The following is an 18,656-nucleotide window of genomic DNA, read 5'->3' on the forward strand; positions in this document are numbered from 1 at the left end:
CGCAGCCCTAGCCGGAGCGCACCTAGCCACGCTCATCCAACGTGAGCTCACCATACCGGTGTCTAGAACAATCCTGTGGTCAGATTCCACGACAGTACTCGCCTGGATCAAATCGGACTCATGCAAGTACAAAGTCTTCGTGGGAGTCAGAGTCACCGAGATTCAAGACTTAACCGAAGAGTTAACCGGAGAAACAGAGTGGCGCTATGTTGATACAAAACAGAACCCAGCTGACGTCATCACCCGGGGGATGCCCCTGGATGACCTCACCCGTCGCAATGTCTACAGTGACGGCCCCGCATTCCTAAGACTCCCGGAAGGACAGTGGCCCATGCCTATCCCGAGGGAAGCAAGTCCAGAGGAGGTGGAAAATAAGAAGTCTGTGTTCTGTGGATTGAGCACCGTAGCCTCCACCGACCCTAACATAGACGATTGCACGTCCATAGAGAGTGCACAACAAAGAACATTCCTGCGGTACCACCCGGAGTGCAAGTCCCCCGCTGATATGTCAGCAGCTAACTACGAGGAAGCAGAATTGCTTCTACTGCAGCGAGCCCAGAGAGACTCGTTCCCCGATGAATTGGCCTGTCTACAGGGAGGAAAGCCCGTCCCATCCGACAGCAGATTAATTCATCTGGCCCCCGAGAGCGACGCTCATACCCTCATCAGAGTGGGTGGTCGCCTACGCAGAGCCCCCAATCTACCGAATGACATTAAATACCCGATCGTATTGAACAGCCGACACAAGGTCACAGAGCTGATTATAAAGAAATACGATGAGGATGTACATCACGCAGGAGCAGAAAGAGTCTTCGCGGAAATCAGACGTCGTTACTGGATCCTACAAGGAAGAGAGGCGGTACGACGCTTCCAGCGAACATGTCTAGACTGCCGCAAGTGGCGCGCGCAGCCCAGCATACCAAGGATGGCTGACCTTCCTCCATGTCGCCTCCGAATCGGTGACAAGCCATTCCACTCAACGGGTATGGACTGCTTTGGCCCGCTGCACATAAAGAAAGGAAGAGGAACCGAGAAGCGGTGGGGTATTGTATTCAAATGCATGACCACCAGAGCGATACACATCGAGCTTCTCCCGACCATGAGCACAGACTCATTCCTTATGGCCTTCCGAAGATTCACATCACGGAAAGGAAGACCGTCTACCCTATTGTCCGATCATGGGACAAACTTCAAAGGCGGCGAAAGAGAGCTGAGAGAGAGCTTCCAAGCTATGGGCCCAGAACTTAAGACCCACCTCGCTCCAGCACAGGTTGATTTCCAATTCAACCCCCCAAACGCACCCCACTTCGGTGGCACTTGGGAACGAGAAGTGCGCTCCATAAAGACAGCCCTGTACGCAGTACTTGGGGCCCAGACTGTGGGGGAAGAAGTCCTAATGACAGTCCTCACGGAGATTGAGGGAGTACTTAACTCGAAGCCCCTCGGATATGTCTCCAGTGATGTGGCGGATATCGACCCAGTTACCCCCAACACACTCCTGATGGGGCGGCTAGATCCTGCATTACCCCAGACAATGTACCGGCCTGAAGAAGCGAACGGCCGACGAATGTGGAGGTACAGCCAAGTATTAGCCGACAAGTTTTGGAACAGTTTCCTACTGCACTACCTACCGTCTCTACAGACCCGCCAGAAGTGGGTAAAGGAGAGAGACAATTTGACAGAAGGAACAGTCGTCATGATTATTGATCAATCACTGCCCAGAGCTATGTGGCCGGCCGGCCGCGTAAGCAAAGTGATCACCGGTGCCGACGGCAAGGTCCGAGCAGCTGAAGTGCTCGTCCAGGGTCGCACTTACACCCGTCCCGTGGCGAGGCTCATAGAACTGCCTCGACTCCCAGACACAATCGATGATGACCATGACCCTACAACCCTATGACTTTGTGAAGTTGACTGACCCCTACAGCAAACCCTTATGTGTAAATAGACAACGCGATTAATCTGTCTCTGTTTAACTGATTAGGTCTGGGACCTATTCAGGGGGTGGCTGTTGTGAAGGGCCAGATTAAACCGAATATATATATTTATTTATATATATATATTTAATTGTATTTGTATATTCTCTAATATTCCCTGATATCCCTTGTATATTCCTTGTACAATATGCATTGAATATCCATTCTAGCCTACTGAACATCCCATAATAGTCTCCATTCTACTATTGGTCGAGACCTTGGTGCCAGGCTGCCATACCCCTCAGACCCAGTTCAAACGTACCGCTCCACATGTACGAACAAGTCCTAGTTCCGCGTAGGAATCTGGCTACCGCACCACTAATGGGACTATTTGTTCATAGTGCGTATATATACTGCGCTACTAAAGTAGGACTTTCTTTTCAGTCCAGTTTCTTACCCTCCAATAGAGTCACAGACGTAAAGCCTCCCCGCGACGCCACGTGTGGGAGTAAGGCCAAGTTCGCCTACCATCGGTATTGAGACATCGTGTATATTAATATTTGAATAGTCATATTTGGCACTATATCGTCGAGTTGGACGTAGTCTATTAAGCTAATAATAGTCTGTTAATATATAGTGCTTCGTGCGGTGAGAATACTACCGTAGTCAGTACCCCATCGTTTCGGGCAGAGAACTGGCTGCTTACCCAGGGTGGTTGACCCCATGTGAAGCTGCACCCGAGGAGCCCCAGAGCCGACGAGCGAGTGGACCTGTATACCGGATTATTCTACCGACGACAGCCCGCCTTCCCAGGCACGGATTATGCTTTGTATACTTTGATTATTCCATGGATAAAGACCCCCGACACTGCCGTGTGTTGGAACCCCCCCCCCTGGAGAGGACGCAAGGTGAGGAGACGCTCTGCAAGACGAGGTCGCTTCACGTCTCTCCCCCGTGGACCGGAGAGAGCCGGCCCACAAAGAGTCCACCTGCTTTCATCTGTGTCCAAGGATCGCCGGCGCATTGAACGGCACTACAGTGGGTTCACCTGGGATACCCTTGGCCGGACGAGGCAGCCGGATTCTACCCCCCCCCCCCTCCTACTCCTGTCGGCTTACAAGCGACCGGATTAACCCCCTCTAGTGTATCTAGTATATAATCATTAAAGTATCATTGCTGTTATTCCTTAACTATTCCAGGTCGTATATTTACCACCTGCGCCTTCAGAGATTGGACATTCTCTATTGATATACCGACGAATACTCTTTGCCATAAAAGTGCATACTATTTCAATTCATAAATGTAATTAAGTGATTAAGTGCTTGTTCTACACACCATCGCTGTGTAGAAATAAAGACCTGTTTCGACTTCGTACATTTGTGTTGGATCCGTTTCATCTACGTGAGAGTGTTTATGATAATATATTTATGCCGTGTACTGGGTGGCCGAATATTAAGTACAAAGGTAGTGGTAGTAAGTATCATATCTAGTAATACAGTCAGGGAATTGTACCCCTCAGTTACACACACGGAGAAAGAGAGACACACACACAGACAGAGAAAGAGCGAGAGAGACACACACACACATACAGTACATACACACAGACAGAGAAAGAGCGAGAGACACACACACACATACAGTACATACACACAGACAGAGAAAGAGCGAGAGAGACACACACACACATGCAGTAAACACACACACACACACACACACACACACACACACACACACACACACACACACACACACACAAAGAGAGAGAGAGTGAGTGAGTGTGAGAGATACTGAGACAGTTGGGGGTTATATTGCTTGAATGAAGGTTATAGCCTGAATTTCTGTCTGTCTCTCTCTCTCTCTCTCTCTCTCTCTCTGCTTGTGTGGCTTATAATTAACCAGATGTTCCATAAAAAAGGCCCTATGACACAGTGTGCTGACATGAGGCAGTAAGCTGACTAAAACAGCTTCAAACGCTCCCCCTCGCCGCCTTCCATTCATTCATTGAACCTGAACGGATAAGATAGGCAGATGAAATATACTCAACCGCTACAGATGAATGGATACATTTCTGTATTCATAGGACTCACTGTTGACTCTCATTGTTGACTTTCACCCACTGTGATAATACTAGCCTCTGTCTTTGATTGCTGTCCCGCCCCTATGACACGTCTGTGACTGACATGTACACTCTCTATAGATGTACAGCCATCTTGGCTCTTGCTGACTGACATGTACTGTCTATAGATGTACAGCCATCTTGGCTCTTAGTGACTGACATGTACTTTCTATAGATGTACAGTTATCTTGGCTCTTTGTGACTGACATGTACTCTATAGATGTACAGCCATCTTGGCTCTTGGTGACTGACATGTACTGTCTATAGATGTACAGCCATCTTGGCTCTTAGTGACTGACATGTACTTTCTATAGATGTACAGTTATCTTGGCTCTTTGTGACTGACATGTACTCTATAGATGTACAGCCATCTTGGCTCTTGGTGACTGACATGTACTGTCTATAGATGTACAGCCATCTTGGCTCTTGGTGACTGACATGTACTGTCTATAGATGTACAGCCATCTTGGCTCTTAGTGACTGACATGTACTTTCTATAGATGTACAGTTATCTTGGCTCTTTGTGACTGACATGTACTCTATAGATGTACAGCCATCTTGGCTCTTGGTGACTGACATGTACTGTCTATAGATGTACAGCCATCTTGGCTCTTGGTGACTGACATGTACTGTCTATAGATGTACAGCCATCTTGGCTCTTGGTGACTGACATGTACTGTCTATAGATGTACAGCCATCTTGGCTCTTGGTGACTGACATGTACTGTCTATAGATGTACAGCCATCTTGGCTCTTGGTGACTGACATGTACTGTCTATAGATGTACAGCCATCTTGGCTCTTGCTGACTGACATGTACTCTCTATAGATGTACAGTCATCTTGGCTCTTGGTGACTGACATGTACACTTGACTTACAGTAGGATAGAGTGGGCTATACACAAAGTGATATTATTGATAGAGTATACATTACATGTCTCACCTGTTCAGTGGTAGATGCAGTTCAGACCATTATCTGTATTTTTCTTTCTATCTATCTTTCTTTCTTTCTTTCTTTCTTTCTTTCTTTCTTTCTTTCTTTCTTTCTTTCTTTCTTTCTTTCTTTCTTTCTTTCTTTCTTTCTTTCTTTCTTTCTTTCTTTTCTTTCTTTCTTTCTTTCTTTCTTTCTTTCTTTCTTTCTTTCTATTTAATTCTTACTATCCTGCCTGTACTGTACCTCCTCCTCTTCCTCTCATATTGCTGCTATGACACCCACAATCTTCCCATAAGGATGAATAACTGTCCATCTTATTTAACAGGGATGAATAAACATCCATCTCATCTAACAGGGATGAATAATCATCCATCTCATTTAACAGGGATGAATAAACATCCATCTCATCTAACAGGGGGGGGGGGTGTATTATGTTTAATTTTCTGTAAATGTTTTAAGAAACGTGTTAATTAAAAAAAAATTATAAATAGTTTTATTTAAAAATAAATCATGTAAAGTTTCTATGAGCTCAGCTCGTCACACACCAGCTGGGGCTCTGGTTCAATGTTCGTTTGGATTACGCTGCCATCTCCTGATGCACCGGATTATCAGAACACCTCAAAAACAAACTAAATAGACTAAAAATGAATGATGGGGGTTACATTAAAACTTCATCCACATATACATCTTAATCCTACATATCTTAAAAAAGATTGAAAGGTGCTGTAAGTACTATTTTATTAAGATACGTGTTAAATAGCTCTACATTCCAACAGCCATCACTGATATAGAGTCATATCAGTAACATGGGCCTCCCAGTCCCTCCACTCTGCAGTAAACACAAAATACATTTTCTGGTATCCTGTTCCCACTTTATCCAATCAGGAGAGATAACCCTATAGCCAAATTTGCTTACTGCACTTGTAGATTAGTTTACTTGTTTCAAGGACACATTTGCTTAAAACTTGTTTTTATTTATTTTTCAGGAGTTCTCTCTCCTGATTGGATAAAGTGGGCATTTTGTGTGGAACATTTATTTTGTGTTTACTGCAGAGCGGAGGGACTGGGAGACCGATGTTACAGACCAAACACTCTATATCACTGATGGCTGTCAGGGTATAGCTATTTTAACAAACAAAAAAACACCTTACAGCACCTGTTGACAGTGGAAACAAAATAAGGTTCATATTATGACGCTGCTCACTTATATGGTACCAAAGTAGTACTTCATTAATTATTTTTCACTACTAGGAGACAGAGCCTAATGGGCAAAAGACACATTTCTCTAGTGAGCAGCAGCACAGTGGAATAATCTGAAATCGAGTGTTTCACAGAGCACGTGTAAAGTGGAATAATCTGAAGTAGAGTGTTTCACAGAGCACGTGTAAAGTGGCCTAAAATAAATGGTTACAAAGTACTATGCAGCCTAGTCAATTTTTATTTCAACTTTTTATGACCAAGTACACCTGCTAATTATATATGTCGATTGTAATTGTCTCTGCTTGCTGTATCTTGGGATATCTTGGGATACAGCATTGCATTTATCTTGTGGTATGTTAAGTGTTACACTAGAGGACCACGTTGGAAAAAAGCCTTGGGGCTTTATTGTGTGTTTATCCTCTGCAGTGCATTGTGTTTTTCTATTCATCAAATTCATTCATTCATTCATTCACACCTCACTGACCTCGAAGTGACAGGTCACAGGCTGCCTGGAATGTTACAATGGGAGAGAGACCAGGCAGGGTCTTTGTTCAGGACATCAGGTCTCTATGGGAGAGAGACCAGACAGGGTCTTTGTTCAGGACATCAGGTCTCTATGGGAGAGAGACCAGGCAGGGTCTTTGTTCAGGACATCAGGTCTCTATGGGAGAGAGACCAGGCAGGGTCTTTGTTCAGGACATCAGGTCTCTATGGGAGAGAGACCAGGCAGGGTCTTTGTTCAGGACACCAGGTCTCTATGGGAGAGAGACCAGAGGGTCTTTGTTCAGGACACCAGGTCTCTATGGGAGAGAGACCAGACAGGGTCTTTGTTCAGGACATCAGGTCTCTATGGGAGAGAGACCAGGCAGGGTCTTTGTTCAGGACACCAGGTCTCTATGGGAGAGAGACCAGACAGGGTCTTTGTTCAGGACATCAGGACATCAGGTCTCTATGGCAGAGAGACCAGGGTCTTTGTTCAGGACATCAGGTCTCTATGGGAGAGAGACCAGGCAGGGTCTTTGTTCAGGACATCAGGGTCTCTATGGGAGAGAGACCAGACAGGGTCTTTGTTCAGGACATCAGGTCTCTATGGGAGAGAGACCAGGCAGGGTCTTTGTTCAGGACATCAGGTCTCTATGGGAGAGAGACCAGACAGGGTCTTTGTTCAGGGCATCAAGGTCTGGTCTCTATAGGAGAGAGACCAGAGGGTCTTTGTTCAGGACATCAGGTCTCTATGGGAGAGAGCCCAGGCAGGGTCTTTGTTCAGGACATCAGGTCTCTATGGGAGAGAGACCAGGCAGGGTCTTTGTTCAGGGCATCAAGGTCTGGTCTCTATAGGAGAGAGACCAGAGGGTCTTTGTTCAGGACATCAGGGTCTGGTCTCTATAGGAGAGAGACCAGAGGGTCTTTGTTCAGGACATCAGGTCTCTATGGGAGAGAGACCAGAGGGTCTTTGTTCAGGGCAGCAAGGTCTGATAATATTAAGGGATAGTTCATTAAAGGTAGAATCTGTAATGCCGCCAAACAGTGACCTCGAGGCAAAAGAGCCCAGTTTTTCAAAAAACAACAGGGCTTTTGAGGGGATGAAAATGAAATCACTGCGCCCAGGCAGCAGTGGTTCGGCAAAAGATAGTTCCGAGTATATATCTGCTTAGAAAACTAAAATGTCTAATTATTTAAATGTTTTCCCTCCACGTGGTAAATACACAGGTCACAACATGTTGACAGGAAAGTTTTGGAGTTGTATTTGGAGTGTATTTCGTGACTGTTGGGAACTAGGCTACACTGGCACACCTACTTCCAGTGAATGACGCTAAGCTAGGCTAACGGTGCGGCTGTTCCCTAAGCCTAATGCATGCACAGAGAAGAAAAGGGTATGTATCTGCTTGTCTAACTCCAGGGTAGATGGCAAATAAGCGAATTTCCCAAAAAGTTGGCGTGTTCCTTTAAGTTGTTTGTTTTGGTCTAACATGTGGGCTAGGGTTGAGTGGGGATAGAGGAGGGGTGACTATCGCTGACCACACCTCAGGTTCTGCCAAGAGTGGTCTGGAGAAATCAGACCAAAACTAAATATGTAAACAAAAAGTGCAATAGCAAGCCGGTCTCTTTTGCCTAAAGGTCGCGTTTTGGCGCCATTACAAATTCTACCTTCACTGTGAGTCAAAATGTCACGCCGATAAAGCCAAGTGAGGGATTGATTGATTGAAAATGTTATTAACAGATTGCAGAATGGGTACAATACAGTACAGCTCAATACACACAATTGTTAAGGGGATGCAGACCAGAGAAAGACTTTCGTCTTGTTTACATCAGGGTCCCCCGGATTTGACAGCTCCGTTTGTGTTAGTAGTAAGCATCCCGTCTCCACTGTTCCCCATACATACATGTATTTGAGGCCCACCCACCACAAACTGATTTCATTAATAAAAACATGTTTTGTCTCTTCCACTGCTTGATTATATATCTCACCTGCCCCGGATTGCCAGCACTACGAATAATAACCTAAAGAACCACCAAGAAAAACACCATGCCAGTCCCCAAATACCCAGAAACAACAAGAGGAGAATTAAACAGCTGACAAGTCGTGTCAGATCGAAAATGAGTCAAGTTCGGGCACATATCCTGTCTTTGTTACTCGTAAAGTTCTGATGATCTGGCAGGGAGCTGGTAACAGACACGCATGCGTGGCAAAGTTGTAGCCTAAATGCTGTAGCCTTTCAAACCACACGTCAGAGGTAAATATTCCATTATTAATGAGTTATAATGGATGTTTATGGAATGGAGTTTATGGAGTTTATTTATATCAAATGTGTAGCCTACACTGTTTCTGTGTGTGTGTGTGTGTGTGTGTGTGTGTGTGTGTGTGTGTGTGTGTGTGTGTGTGTGTGTGTGTGTGAGTATTCCAATGAATCTGTCCGTGGGAAAGAACAGCATTGGGCAATAACCTTCCGTCGTCACGATAAATCGTAAAAGGCTGTGCCCTGTTTCAGCAAGGTGCTGACGTCGAACCTGGACACGGAACGTGTGCATATAGTTATCTTTCTTCCAACATGGCTGCCTGTAACCATAGGAAACCGTTTTTGAAAGAGAGAAAGCCTCATTTCCGTGCAGCAGTAGAATATAGGTAAACACTGGAAAAGCAGGATATTATTGTTCCAAGGTGACTCGTTTACAAGACACAGATTGTTGATATATTTCTCATACATTTCTCGTTGTCTCTTCCATTTAGTTTATGTTTGTATAGTGTTTGGACTTTATTCTTTTAACTTTTTTACTGTATGAAGCACAGTAGCACTCAGGAGGAGGCTCATATACAGAACCAAGCATTTCTTCACTGTAATGTACATGTACTTTATGTGCCAAATAAAACAAAACTTGAACTTGAAAACATTGCCACGTGGTGGAAAACAAACGGTTGCTATGTTACAGTCGGCCATGTTGGAAGACTAGAGAACTACACGAACCTAAACAGTAGGTGTGTTGTACTTGTACCGTACAGTACCGTGCGGGTCTACCAGCTGGTACAGGTGAGACCACCAGCCTCCCTCCAGTCCCGTCGGGAGTAGGACTCGGTATCTGTGGAATGTAACAGATAGCTCGCTCGGTGCCCGGGGCGGGGAGAGAGAAAACTCTTGAGGGAACTTGTGGCAACTCGTTTTTATTTTATTATTTCATTTTTTTTTTAACTGCGAGCCGAGAGGGAGGACAGCGGAGCTGGGAGGAGGAGGGCAACTCACCAGCTGTTGTGCGGGTTTATGATGTTCGCGTGTTAAAGTAGTAAACCACGAACTGAAACAGAACAGCGCCGGTAAATAAACAAAAGTATGTCCGAGGCGAGTGGTTTCTGACGCGGACTGACGGCGGGTAAGAAGAACATCTCTCTGTTTTGATCTGAACTGGAATAGATATATATTTTTTAATAGTAAGAGGTCGTACCTGTTAGTGGTCTGGTTGAGTAACCTGTCGTGATTAACAATGTGCCATGTTGTTGACAAGTAGGTCAGTGTGGGTAACTAAAGCCTGGACTAGTCTTATTAATGTCTGTATCACAAAGGGCGATTACCGTAGTGTCACTAATAGTTTACCACATAGTGACGTTAGTACAAGTTATGGGAATAATAATAACGTTGAGTCTTATTCAGATTCAGATGACTTTATTCACCATATTGTATACAAATGGAACGTGATTCGACATTACAGTGCATGATTTTTTTTAACAAATAGGAATAAAACAGGACAGAACAGTGAGACAACAATAAGACAGTAAAAGTGCAGTGGTTGGGGACATGGAACATGTCAAGACACATTTAATTTTTAGGTTTAGTTGTTATAATATAACGTTAGTGGACTCCAGGGTTATTATTATTGTCTAACATCAAACTCAGTCACTGTCCTATTTGACAGACAGTGGGCCGCCTCGGCTTGGTGTGATTGTTGAAAAACAACAACGAATGTGTTCCATTTTCTCTCAGCCGGCTGGTGAAATTGCAACATTGTGCACACTGTCTGTACAGGTGTGTTTTCAGAGCGTGCTGCCAACGCCCCTGCAACAGCAGTGTTGCTTATCTCGCTGGAGCCTGGCCATATTAGGATGGGGTGCATCAAACTCATAGTCCTAGACTCCTAGGTTTTAATTATGTGGTGTGTGTGTGTGTGTCTCCACTGCAGTCTGTATTTCCAGGCATTGTATAGGAGAAGATGCTTTTGCCCAGAAAGCATGTTGAACCTCTGTAATATTTGAATCATATTTATGTTACACACCCGGTAAGAATGACAACTTTGATTGATTGATTGAAAACTTTATTAACAGATTGCAGAATGGGTACAATACAGTACAGCTCAATACACACAATTGTTAAGGGGATGCAGACCAGAGAAAGACTTTCGTCTTGTTTCCACCAGGGTCCCCCATTTTCAATTCATCAGGACATATATGACATACATGACATACAGATAGTCAGTACTGCTACATCTATACATTTATGACATACCAGATTTGCAAATACAGTACTGTTTGTGATACAGAAGGAGTCAAGAAAAGGGAGTATATACATTTGACGTAGAAACTGTACATTGGAGGAGGTTGGGTGGGGGGGGTTGGGTACACTGGGATATTGACAACCATACTGGGTAATTTACATTGGAGGTGGTTGGGGGGGGGGGGGGGGGGGGGCACACTGTATAAACAAGCAAAACTGTACATTGAGGGGGGGGAGACTCTGTACAAACAAACAAAATTGTACATTGGACTATTGACAAAACCATACTAGGTAAATGACTGTACATTGGAGGGGGTTGGGTTAGGATATTTACAGGGGCCAGTGTTGAATTGCAGTCTCCCGTAGGTGTCTCTTGAGAGAGGTTTTGAAAGTGGGTAGTGATCCACATTCCTTTACAGCTTTGGGTAGGGCGTTCCACATTGATGTGGCATAATTGCGAAACGTGTTTAGTCCCTTATTTGAGCCGAATCTGGGTTTAACATGATTTGTGGAGCTCCCTCTGGTGTTGTGATCGTGGTATTCACTGACCTTTGGGAAGTATTTTGCCATGTACATGGGTACCTTGGTCGTGTAGTGTATCTTGTAGACCAGGCCCATTGCAAGTTGCTGTACTCTGTCATCTACTCTAAGCCATCCTAGGTTGTCAAAGTGGGCAGGGGTGAGGTGGGTTCTAGGAGTAAGGTCAAGCAGTAGTCTGACCAGTTTGTTTTGAGATGTTTGTAATTTTGTTTTTAGCGCCTTTGAGGTGCTTTGGTACCATGAGGTGCAAGCATAGTCGTAGTACCCCTGAATGAGTGCTCCTGCCAGAGTCTTCAGGGTATTCTTGTTTACCAGAGAGGAGATCCGGTACAAGAATCGAGTTCGTTGGTTGACTTTTTTTATTACATTGGATGCCATTTTGTCACAGGAGAGATTAGCCTCTAGGATGGAACCCAGGTAGGTAATTTCATCTTTCCTTGTGACAATATTGTCACCCACTGTAACTGAGAAGCCGTCGGTCTTGCTGAGTTTGTTATTTGAACCGAAGAGAATGGACTCTGTTTTGCCCATGTGTAATGATAGTTTGTTATCAGCGAGCCATATGCAGATTCTGCCTAGTTCCGAGCTGAGGGTTTTTTCAACCTGTAACTTGTTCTTGTCAGAGACCAGCAGGGCTGAGTCGTCCGCAAACAGGAACAAGTTGCAGTCACAAGCTGACGACATGTCATTTGCATAAATTAGGAACAGTAGCGGTCCTAGTATGCTTCCTTGTGGAACACCACAGCTCACTGTGAGAGGGGGGGATAGGGTACCGTTTACCTCCACCATCTGTTCCCTCCCCTCAAGGTAGGATTGCATCCAGCTCACTGATAGACTATCAAAACCAATTGCTTTTAGCTTGTCAATCAGAATGGAGTGATTGACCGTGTCAAAGGCCTTTTGTAGGTCCAGCATGACCATGCCGCAGTATTTGCCTGCGTCCACCTCTTGTTTGATGTGGTCATTCAAATAGAGAAGGCATGTGTCAGTGGAGTGGGATGTTCTGAAGCCAGATTGGAATTCGTAGATTAGATTTTTTTCCGCTAGGTACTTTTCGACCTGTTCGTAGACTATTTTTTCCATGACTTTCGAGATGGAGGTGAGAATAGAAACAGGGCGGTAGTTGCCTGGGTCTAATTTGCTGCCCTTTTTGTGCAGAGGGGTCACCCTCGCAATTTTGAAGTCCTTGGGGACGTGTCCCTGTTTTATGGAGAGGTTTATTATGTGTGTGATGATTGGGGTGATGGCGGCTGCTGAGTCTCTGAGGAATTTGGAGGGGATGTTGTCATGGCCAGTGGCCTTGTTAGGTTGGAGGGCGCTCAGTTTATTGAGTACCTCATCTGTTGTTACCATTTCCAGCTTGAAGTCGTCCTTGCGGACCCCTAGGTTTTTGTAGTAAGCTACTATGTGTTCTACCCCATAAAGCCCTGAGTGGGAGGGTAGTTTGTTTACCAGTGTTGTGGCTATGTTTGTGAAGAAAATGTTTAAGTAATTGGCTACATCCAGCTTGTCTGAGGGGCGGCTGGGTGGCGCAGCGGACATTGCACTCATCACCAACACAAGAGACACCGGGTTCGACTCCGCGGCTGTCGGCGTTGCCTCCGGCTTGGGCCGGCCGTCATACTAATTCAATTGGCAGAGTCAGCGGGTGGAAGTCGATGGGTGGTAATCTGGACGTTGTGGACAGCGACTCCTACAGGTCGGTTGGGGGACGCCTGCACAGCAGAGACAGGAAATGGCGGGGGTAGTGTGAGCCTCCCACACGTTACACCTCGCCAATGAGAGTCCGCGCTGGCAGGTGAAAAGATGTGACCGGCTGCCTCCTTGTGTACCGGAGGGGACACGTGATGCAAGGCTTCTATCCTCCCTACAACCGGCCAGTGGGGGGCATATGCGAGCAATGTTCAAGACAGGGGAGGGAAGACTTGGCACGATGGAATTGGGATGGGAGAAAAATGGAAAAAGAGGAGAAAAAGTGGTTAAAAAAAAAGAATGACAACTGAGAATGTAGGTTTAAACAGCAATATTATTTATTACAACGTCCTGCTTGACAAAGACATGTAGGCCCATGTTGACCTCTTTCCAATAGACCTACAGTCAGTGCTAACAAGGCAGGGGCTATTTCCACTGCACACCTGTGGGTAGAATTCACCGCACAGCAAGACAGACTAAAAGTTTCACTTCACACACAATGAATGGGTAAATAAGTCAAGACACTCTGGGTGATTCAAGGCGTAGCCTACACTCATGCTCAAAGTCACTGCAACCATTTAAAGTTTACACGCACGCTTAAAATCACTGCAAACTAGGAGTGTAACGGTACACAAAAACCATGGTACGGACGGTACGTACTTCGGTTTTGAAGTCAAGGTTCGGTACGGGTTTTCGGTACAGTGGGGGAAAGTTTGGCTTTCCATGTTCCACTCAGGGGTGATGTAGTGTGCAGCAACTAATTGTACTTGTAGGGCTGTCAACGTATATTCTATATTGAAATTAATAATCGACTTGTATAAAAAAAAGAATAATAATAATTATATTAGATTGTGAAAAAAACAGCCCCCGGTAGGCGGTCGTTAGTGGTTAACATACTGTTGTATTCGTTCGGTACACTACACAGCCGTTCGGTATACGGTACGGTACACACTGAAACGGTGCGGTTCGGATACGTGTACCTTTACACCCCTACTGCAAACACATGGCACACTCGAAACCTGCCCGGACCAACGGTCTGACTGGGATTCTATTATTTTATTATGTTTGTGTCCAGTCTTCATGATCAATAATATACATAACATGAATGCTGTCCTCAGGCCAGCTGGCGTTATTATAATAATCAGACAGACAATGGTCATTGTCAGGCAGGCCGGCCGGCCAGGTGAACCTCAGGTCTGCGCTCTCATGCTCCTCTCGTTGGAACACCATGTAGGACGATGTTTAACTGCTGTCGCCGTGGCAACACATCCTGCTGGCCACCCTTGAACGGCACAATGTGTCCAGCAGCAGTGTCCCTTTCAAACACAGCATCCCGTTCAGGCCCTGGAGGGGCAGGCATAGACCTAGACCCTGTAGAACCACTGGAGAGGCAGGCATAGACCTAGACCCTGTAGAACCACTGGAGAGGCAGGTATAGACCTAGACCCTGTAGAACCACTGGAGAGGCAGGTATAGACCTAGACCCTGTAGAACCACTGGAGAGGCAGGTATAGACCTAGACCCTGTAGAACCAGGAGAGGCAGGTATAGACCTAGACCCTGTAGAACCAGGAGAGGCAGGTATAGACCTAGACCCTGTAGAACCACTGGAGAGGCAGGTATAGACCTAGACCCTGTAGAACCACCAGGAGAGGCAGGTATAGACCTAGACCCTGTATAACCACTGGAGAGGCAGGTATAGACCTAGACCCTGTAGAACCAGGAGAGGCAGGTATAGACCTAGACCCTGTAGAACCAGGAGAGGCAGGTATAGACCTAGACCCTGTAGAACCACTGGAGAGGCAGGTATAGACCTAGACCCTGTAGAACCACTGGAGAGGCAGGTATAGACCTAGACCCTGTAGAACCACTGGAGAGGCAGGTATAGACCTAGACCCTGTAGAACCAGGAGAGGCAGGCATATACCTAGACCCTGTAGAACCAGGAGAGGCAGGTATAGACCTAGACCCTGTAGAACCAGGAGAGGCAGGTATAGACCTAGACCCTGTAGAACCAGGAGAGGCAGGTATAGACCTAGACCCTGTAGAACCAGGAGAGGCAGGTATAGACCTAGACCCTGTAGAACCATGAGAGGCAGGTATAGACCTAGACCCCGTAGAACCAGGAGAGGCCGGCATAGACCTAGACCCTGTAGAACCAGGAGAGGCAGGTATAGACCTAGACCCTGTAGAACCAGGAGAGGCAGGTATAGACCTAGACCCTGTAGAACCAGGAGAGGCAGGTATAGACCTAGACCCTGTAGAACCAGGAGAGGCAGGTATAGACCTAGACCCTGTAGAACCATGAGAGGCAGGTATAGACCTAGACCCCGTAGAACCAGGAGAGGCCGGCATAGACCTAGACCCTGTAGAACCAGGAGAGGCAGGTATAGACCTAGACCCTGTAGAACCATGAGAGGCAGGTATAGACCTAGACCCTGTAGAACCAGGAGAGGCAGGTATAGACCTAGACCCTGTAGAACCAGGAGAGGTAGGTATTATAGACCTAGACCCCGTAGAACCAGGAGAGGCAGGTATAGACCTAGACCCTGTAGAACCATGAGAGGCAGGTATAGACCTAGACCCTGTAGAACAAATTAAGTTACAGGTATTTAAAACTTGAAACTTGAAACTTAAAGATAGACCTTGCTCTTTTGACCAGGGATGGGGATGCGTTAGAATATTAGAAGTTTCGAATTTCGAATTTCGAATTTGATTTTCATGTCAGAGTCGAATTATTATTATTATAATAATTGTTTTAATTGATCTAAAAGATGCACATGCTACTGTTTATGTTTGTTTATTAAAACCGGTTGATAGGCCAATGCAATGCTGTTATTATAGGCTACGGGTGGTGAATGGTGTCATTTTGATTTATTGTCGGTCAGCTGAGCCGATCAACGTTCTGAAGGATTATCTGAACTTCAGATTCTGAAGTGCCTATTTATGTGCAATACCCTTTGATTTGAATGATCCATTTAAAAAGAATAACTGAATTGAACTGAAACTGAACATTTTAACCTAATTTAAACTGAAACAGAAAATAGCAATACATTTTTAATATAATATATATATATTTATTTGGATATATTTAAAAAAAAATCGATTATTCAAATATTCGGTCTTAAGAACAGTAGACTATTCTAAAATGATTTGGGTCAGTCATGCACATCCCTATAGGATGCACCAGTAATGCTGAACTGAACCAGTCACAAAGAATGTAAAACATGGAAATGACGACGTCTTGACATGACTTGATTGACCGATAGCTAACGCCTTGGAGCCAGAACCAATGATTTTGAGAAAGTCAAGAAACCTGCACTTATGCTGACAAATATATTTTAAAGTTGTAGTCTGTTGAAAAAGGGTTTGGCGTACCCTAAAGGGAGGATCATCAGCATACTGTATCCTGCCCTGTTGAGTTGATGAACACAAAGACTGAATGACACAAGAGCAGCGCTAAATATTGTGGATGACTGTAAACCAGGATTAACAATATACAAGAAATAAAAAAAACTTCAAACTAAAGTGTGTTATGCTTATTATGACCATGTAAGGGGGGAAGACTCAGGTTTTAAATTTGTATTGTTATTACCTGCATTGCTTTTACCCCTTTTCTCATTCTCTGCATTTTATGTAAATTTTATGTCTGTTTTTACTGCTGTGAAGCATTTTGGTCTGCAATTCTGGTATGAAAGGTGCTATACAGCATTGTTTCCCACAGGATTTTGTGAGACAGTGGTGGGTGAACCTCGGCCCCTCTAGGGGGGTCCGGGGCCATGCCCCCCCGGAACTTTTTTTGGGTACATTTGAAAGTTAAATGCATCAATCTGGTGCACTTTGAGAGCAAAATAAAGAGGCTAGATCTATGATGAACTTTGTGCTCAAAACACAAAATCGACTAGACTAGTGCTTCCCAATCCTCTCCTCGGAGCACCCCAGCCGTTCAATGCATTTGTTAAATTCCACCACCAGCACACCTGATTCAACTTAACTAGCCCTTTATTAGTTGGATCAAGTGTGCTGGTGGTGGAATTTAACAAATACATGGAACGGCTGGGGTGTCTCGAGGAGAGGTTTGAGAACCACTGGACTAGAGCATACATTTGAGCCATCAAAGAAATGAAGCAAAAGTAGTTACCTGTGTTGAACTGGTTTATCTTTTTAGAAAATAAAAAAATATACTGGATTACTATTACGACTACTACCACTGCCAATACTAGTACTGATACATCCCTATTGGCAAACTTTACATTAAAATTTGTAAAAAAAAAAAAAAAAAAAAAAGTCTAGATAATTAATGGGAAACACTGATACAGTTAATTATTATTATCAATATTACAGAGTACACCATGCATGACATATTGAAAAAAATAATAAACGTATACCATAGGATCAGTATCAGTATGGGTATATTAGTATTGGACAACAACACTCAGCCCTAATGGTTAGCAGCAGTGATCATCCCCATACAGGTCCTACTGATGTTGCTTATCATGTCTATCAAGCCTGTTTCTATGGGCAGGAAGGGGGGGGGGGGCGGGGGGGGGGGCAAGGGAGGAAGGAAGGCAGGAAGGCTACTGGTGTTAATGGCAGAGCCAGACCTGGGCAGTGGCCTCGTCTCCTAGTGGAGTGTCCTTGTCCAGAGGAACAGCATGGATGTCAATTAATGTGTCCCCTGGGCCTGGGGGCCAAAGACACTGAGGTACCTGAGGTGGTTCTACATAAACCTCTGCTTGTTTTGCAGCAAGAGGAGGAGTGTCGCTGCATACTTCAGCCAGTTGAAGGTAAGAGGCTGAACAAGATCTCTCTCTCTCTCCGTCACAATAAATAACCTGAACACATGCTCCTCGCTCCCTTTCAGTCCCTCTCTCTCTCTCCCTCCCTCTCTCTCTTCCTCTCTCTATCTCTCTTCCTCTCTCTTTCTCTCAGTCGCTCTCCCTCTCTTTCTCCCTCTCTTTCTCTCTATCTTTTTCTCTCCCTCTCTCTCTCTCTCTCTCTCTCTCTCTCTCTCTCTCTCTCTCTCTCTCTCTCTCTCTCTCTCTCTCTCTCTCTCTCTCTCTCTCTCTCTCTCTCTCTCTCTCTCTACCTCTCTACCTCTATCTCTCTCTCTCTCTACAGGTGATCAGATAATTCCACATCCACATACTGTAACATGTTCATTGCAGATTATTGTAGTTCATTATTCTGTAGTTGCATAATTATGGAAGCCCTAAGCGGCCGTACATTCATACAATTTATTTACTCCGTTTCCTGTGATAACGAGTTAATTTAATTGGTTTTCCTC

The 18,656-nt window shown here is 45.0% G+C and overlaps 1 protein-coding gene across 2 annotated transcripts in view; it reads left to right on the forward strand.

Moving 5' to 3' along the window:
* The window catches only part of sh2d3a (SH2 domain containing 3A), a 66,319-nt gene that overhangs the window by 13,232 nt on the left and 34,431 nt on the right, over positions 1-18,656 (forward strand). The window contains exons 1-2 of one of the 2 annotated variants that reach the window (XM_084318975.1): positions 9,854-10,024; positions 18,117-18,156. The gene's annotated coding sequence lies outside the window, so the exon portion shown is untranslated. Of the gene's footprint in view, positions 1-9,853; positions 10,025-18,116; positions 18,157-18,656 lie in introns of those variants that run through there. The other variant, XM_084318976.1, reaches the window with a different exon arrangement.

The sequence above is a fragment of the Notolepis coatsorum genome (assembly GCF_963971535.1).
Source record: "Notolepis coatsorum genome assembly, chromosome: 7".
Taxonomy (NCBI): domain Eukaryota; kingdom Metazoa; phylum Chordata; class Actinopteri; order Aulopiformes; family Paralepididae; genus Notolepis; species Notolepis coatsorum.